Consider the following 6,712-nt stretch of genomic DNA (forward strand, 5'->3'; position numbering starts at 1 on the left):
CACGATCTCATTGATAGTTCCTCAGTATAAGATGTGGCATGAAACGTCTAGATTAACTACAAAAGTATAACAATGACTAAGCATACAGAAATTAAATCCATTTTGAATTAGTCGAAGTTGATAATATACTTGTCACATGGGTTGATTATGAAGACGTCACATGTATATCCATAACTATAATGACTTCAATTAGTTCCTGTCGAGATACACGTAAATTTAGGGGTTATCAGGGAGAATGGCTCACGACAGAAGCTCTAACACTTTCGACAAATCTCAAAGCTTATGCGTGTGTCGTAAACAGGGACAATGCGACTTTCAATGTCTAGGGTTTGAACTGCAGCCTGTATGGAGGTGGCTGTAAGATAAATTTAGGCTCGTATGTGCTCGGGTCGGATGAAGGGAAAGGCTCTGACGGATCACGAACAAGGTCGAAGTTTTGCAGGATAGACGTCAGTCCAAGAAATATCCTGACTCGGGCCAGCTTCTCACCAATACAAGAACGCTTTCCGACACCAAACGTCAGCAGTCTGCAAAGTAATACAGAACACGTGTAATCATGTGTATGTTTATACTACCTACATTGCGTAATGATTTGAATGTACCTATGATTTACAGTCCCATGGCGTTGTGTCCAGACCTAACATCTGATCATAATGAACGTTCATATCATGCATGAACAACGCGTAATATACGCATCAGTCAAAGTATGTATGCTTTAAGGGGTACTCATCATCGTTCATACTACCGAGCTAAGCAAACGCTTAAAACTGCCGCCAAGGCAGCCTCCCCATGACCAGACAAAATGGCAAAGTGTGGATACAGTTTGTTTTTGCGGTATTCCAAGTTGTCCGAATAATTGAAAATAAACAGTATAACTTTTCCACAGGTACCACCAGACGGGTGGGGTTGCATTGCGACGGGAGGATGGTAGGACCTATAACGACACCTCATCAATTATGCCACCGATCCAAGGATAACTTACAGCTTATTCAACAGCCATGAAAGAATGTTTAGGTTTTATTTCACAGGTATGTATTCAACGTATGGGACCTCTTTGTGTATAAGCTTTCTTTTTCCCCTGCTGGAAACCATGAATTCGGCTATATGCAGATCTACCTCTGACGCTTTTCATCCTCCGATGGCAGAAGTTCGCCATTATCATCCAAGAATCTGGTTGGATCAAACGTGAAGGGATTCTCCCAAAATGATTCGTCGTGGTGTACACGCCATACGTTGTAAATAACCTTCATAAAGAGATTCTTGTCATTATTGTGAACAATGTATTATGTTCTAATGTCAAAGAATATAAGTGTACTACAAAACCCTAGGATAAATATACGATGAAAAATACAATTTTCAATGAAACTGTTCTGTTAATGTAGTGAGGGATATCCAAGATACAGTTGTTACAACTATTGATATTCTCTTTAATGATATAAATAGTTTTACAGTGTAACAGGGAAGTCAGATTGAGATTTGCATTAGTCGTTGAACGTCAGATAGATTTCGTTAGATGACTGGTCCACTATCCTTCATGTCCTTTACCATGGAAAGTAAAACGGATTTATATGGCATGAATCTGCCTCTGTCCTACATAGACATTCACAGATTCGACGAGGCATTTTTTAATCAAACGTGCAATATCAACTGGGTTTATTTTAGCTCATTGTCATCCCTAGTAAATTGAGAGTGGACGGTGATGATGCAGCAGCAGAAAATATAAACAATGGAAACCATTCAATATCACATGAGATATATTTAGTATTCAAAATGGTGTCTAGTTTCATATTTTGTAAAAATATCATTTCTGTACCCATTAACTGAATAGCTGCAATAGTGGTAATGAATATGTAAAAATGGTTGTTACATGAACATCCATCCCTGTGCCATTAGAAATGCTATACGTTCTGAAGCAGCAACTGACATATGATCATGAATCATATCGAGGGCCAAGAAAGCTCTAGCAGTACGAACTTGGAAGAATCTTTGGAGACTCCCGTCTATAATGGAACACGATTCACAGCACAATCCTGACTTAAGGATAAGCGGAGGAGTAGTTTTAAAGGGTGTGGGTGGATCCACTTGATAGATGCAAGTGAACAATGAAGAAATAACCGGCAATGACTTCGAACAAGGATTTTGAAGGGGGACTGTCTAGAATGGAATCTGGAGCCAACTTCTGCATTGAGACGAAACGTTACCAACGTCTTAGCAATTCTTGCATCTGACAGCTGGGGGAACAAAATGGACGAACAATGAATGATTGACAGTTCATTATGACACAATCAAAAAGACAAGGGGGGTGGCAATGTAAACAGAAGTTGTAAATTCCTTTTCCTTCCTACGAAATATCGCTTAAGTTGAAGGACCTTTTGACCACTGAGATATTTCCTCGATATTCATATTAAAGTCAACATTAAAGACTCCCTTGCTTTGTTTCACACTCTTTGAGACACAGAATTCACAAATTGACATAAATCCAAGGCACCCTTTAAATGATCAATGATCAACAGGTCATTTTTTCTAAACATAATTCACCAAATAAACATAACCTATAGATGCGTGAATGCCACGACCAAAAGAGAGTGGACTCAATCATTTCAGTGAGTGAGTGAGTGTGGTCTATCGCCGTAAATTGGGCTTCCCGCATTTTACAATCGTTTTAGGCTAGGTCTGGGGTGAACAGGTGAAAACATTACAAGTTTAGATAGCAAATCATGGTGTTTACGCCTTTTCGATACAGTCTGACATAATTGGCAGCACATTATGCATGGGTAGATGTTACCTCGATTGTGTTAAAATATATCATTATATCCCAGCCCATCAATATCGAAGACAAAAGAAGTGTTCGCCAAGTGTTCGCACATGGGGCAAGGTAGACTAAGGCTTAGTCTCTGAATATATATAATTTTGATAGTAACAAACAAGTCAATTTATATTGAAAAGGAGCCCTAGGGAAATCGGAGATTCAGAGACAAAAATATCTGCATTGGGGCTACACGCGCTGGGGCTATTACCAATTAGAAGTCACATCATACAACCATCAGATAACGCTATAAGTGAAAGGCATATTTATTGGCCCTCCTGTTAAGCCCTGTCCTATCTCCATGCTGTCATCACCTCATGTGGGCCGGTCAAGTGCCCCTACTGCCTAACATTTTACTGTTGGGAAACTTGCAGCCCACAATGTCACTTGGACTATAGATGACCAAGGTGCAAGATCTGTGTGGAACACCAACAAAATTATTTATGAATTTGAACTTATCTCCAAATTCAAACGTTTCCATCTGTATATATGCTAAGAGGATATAGATAACCACCTTTTTTTAAACAAACTGTTCAATGGGGCCAGCGTCTGTCTTACGCTTGAAGATGTTCTGGGTATTTCTAAATACTACATCATCATCACTAGATTTCACCTTGCATGCCTCAATCACATCACAAAGGTAAACAGATTCAATTCCGAGATGCTGTGCCTTTTGAATTTGGTTTTTCATGAGAAGGCGACTAACGGGGTCGGGTGGTCAGGCTTGCTGACTTGGTTGACACATGTCGTCGTATCCCAATTGTGTAGATGCTCATGCTGTTGACCACTGGATTGTCTGGTCCAGACTCGACTTATTTACAGACCGGCGCCATATATGGAATATTACTGAATGCGGTGTAAACCCAAACTCACTCACTCACTCTTCATGCTAGGTCCCTGCCATATGTTTTACTGTTGAGCAATTAGATAAAAAAGAGATACTCAAAACACACCAGAGTTTAACACAATAGTCTTATATCAGGTATAAGAAAAATAACCCTTGTTTTAATTACAATTAAATGCTTAACCGCATTTACAATTGGGCTGCTATGTGTGGAACCAAGTCAGACAATGAAACAATACTTTTTTACAACATTACATTCAGGAGGAACCTTTCCCCAAGATTTTGCTTGATTTGTCTCTTTAAGACCAGAAACTATGCACAAGGCCTCCACTATAGCTTCATGTCACCCAATGTGCTTGTTAATTAAGAGTTGACAGATGAAAATGTGAGGCAAGATTCCAGACAACTGGTGAGGATGTTGGTCCAGCCAGCCATGGCAGTTAGATATATTTACTTTGTAATCCGACCCCCAAAGTGAGTTAGTTTTCTTGCAGATGTTAACAGACCCCGAACTTGAGGAAATCTAGACTTGCTTTATTTAGGGCTTAAGCATTGCAGAGAGGGCTTGGCAGTAGGGAAAATAATGTGGTTCAGGGACTGTGAGACAGACTAGGGGCGAGGTGTCAGTCGCTCTGCACTTTACCAAGTGAAATAAGAAAATGGCAAAGTTAGCCAATATTTTAGGCTAACCATATGATAAACTTACTGTGATGATATAATTTGTATATGACATTCCAAAAGATGGAAATGTAACAGTAACTAGCCCAATAGATGCCAAAACAGCGACAGAGTGTGTCAACACTGAGGTTTGGCCATGGGAAGGTGGTTATGTCCTCCTGTTGGAGGTAGTCGGTAACAATACGCCTGTGTTCCTGCGATGCCATCGTGAAACACAAAACGAGGTCTATGTTGGCGTATCAGTGGCACCACGTGTTCCTCAAGGATGTTGTGACGGTAGAACTGCCCAGTGAAACGTCAGTGAATAACAAAATCACGTGAATAACACACCATCACCATTACTGAGCCTATCCCAAAAGGATCGTTCTGTCTAACATTAGCGGCGTGAAAATGCCCATTCCCTTTCAACCACAGGTGTCAATCTGTCAGTGAAGTCCAAAGACAACCTCAGTTCCCTTAAAAATATAACGTTTGCACCAAAACGTTTGATTCACCTGCAGTTCTTGGCACGAACGACGTCTTGCGGTAATGAGCCAGTCTGTCAATCGTGGGAAAACTCCATCCATGTTGCTGATTACAAATGATGCTAACATCTGTAAGCTTGTGAAGCTCATCTTCAATTTGACTTTCGTACTTTGATCACGGGTACATACTCCTGATGTGAGTGAGTTTGTGAGTTAATGTTTAGCGTCACATCGTGACGTGACGAGAGCAATTTAATTTATATCAATAGTGAAATAAATAAAAACTAGTTCGTAAAACTTGTCATCGCAGGACAGTAAAAATACTAGGTTATCACAGCTCTTCATATAAAATTAGTACGCTATCATAAAAATAAATCACTAGAGACAACAGTATAATATAAAAAAGACGGACTATAGATCACCAGCAACTGAAGGTTGATCACCATACTAGGGATCATGAGGACTTACAAGACTTTGCTACCTGCATGGATTTAATATCTGGATATCTGCTGGATTTATATCAACTCCTCAGCAGCTGGTGATTGTAGTCTACTCCTGATGTGAACGGAATAGCCCTACTTTCTTTTAAGTGTATTTTGCGGATATGTTGCCCTTCAGTACTTCGAATACGTACCCTTGTGCCCTTGGGGATGCTGTAACCTTTAAAGCTGCAGTCCTGGGTAGTGTTCCTTGGTCCAGAGCGTACCGATAGGAGTGTAGTAGCGATATAATTCTAATTCCACAGCCTTACTGTAGGGCATTTTGTTCCGGTCCTCCAAACCAGGAAGTCGGTCCTTTCCAACCACTCTCTGGATCTCCTCCTGGATCTTCTTCTGAACCTCAGGGAAGTTTACCATTGCAGCTAGGGCATTGTACATGGTTGGTTTTGTTGTGATAACACCTATCCACATAATAGAAAATAGTGATTTAGTTTGGGACCTGGAATCTGTGAAGTGATTATTATTTACATTTTCTTGGGTGACAGGAATAGTACAAAACTATTTCTGTATAGAGATATATGAACTAGAAAGAATACGGCTTCATCTTATTTTTACAGTATTACCTGCAAGCAGGGAATCCACCATGACACCTTTTATATTTTCCGTTGATATCAATCCCTCCTCATGCTCTTGTAAAAGCAAAGTGTAGAGACAGTTGGGCGTCGTATCCTTGGATTCCTTCAAAATTATGTCCAATCTATTACACCATATTTGCAATCAGGGTTTTCTGATTATACTACAATATTCGTGCAATTTGTTTAAAGTACATACACTACCATTAATTTCACAGCGTCATTCAGACGTGTTTTACTTGACATTAATTCAACATTTCTTAGTATTAGTTTGTATACATTACCTGTGATATTTTGTCAAAAGTTTCGGTAAAATAGTGGTAACCATCCTTCAAAAATTGGCAAGCGTGTCTCAGTTGTGGTATCAACGTCGTACTAAACGGGACATTGTCAATGAGAAACTGGTTCTTGTGGTGTAAAAGGACATCATAGGCATCTGAAATTTTCTGACAATTTTCCAGTGTCTTATGGCCAAGTTGAAATTTTCGTCCACAAAGCTGAAATAAAATACACTAGCTGTGAATTGACACAGGTGAATTCTGCGGTCATCAATATAAATAGAAGCGAGAAAACTCTTTCCACGTCGCTTGTACACTTGTGACTATCATGAGTTTATATTTGTTTCCGCAGTATTACAGCTGTACGATGTTGTTTGTAAAGAAATCGAGTCAGATTGTCACGATGTGATGCGATAACAGAGCATGTGTTTATGAATAACTATGAAATAGTGATGATACCAGGTGTTCGCGAAAAGGTGACTCGTCATAAATGTATGCTAAGTTCAGTCAATTAATCACCTGAAGTAATTCGGGAACGTACGGTATAAGTCAAAATAGGGAATTGCATTG

General features: G+C 39.7%; 1 long non-coding RNA gene across 1 annotated transcript; it reads right to left on the reverse strand.

Annotated features, from left to right (window-relative positions):
• Nucleotides 1-296: 296 nt before the first annotated feature.
• LOC124280141 lies at nt 297-5,484 on the reverse strand. Its single transcript, XR_006899591.1, has 3 exons — nt 5,427-5,484; nt 1,117-1,244; nt 297-527 (listed from the first exon to the last, which is right to left on the reverse strand). It is a non-coding gene; the product is annotated as an uncharacterized LOC124280141 (long non-coding RNA).
• Between the last annotated feature and the right edge of the window lie 1,228 nt (nt 5,485-6,712).

Source organism: Haliotis rubra, unplaced genomic scaffold, assembly GCF_003918875.1.
Source record: "Haliotis rubra isolate DU_JTF1 unplaced genomic scaffold, ASM391887v1 Scf2604, whole genome shotgun sequence".
NCBI lineage: Eukaryota > Metazoa > Mollusca > Gastropoda > Lepetellida > Haliotidae > Haliotis > Haliotis rubra.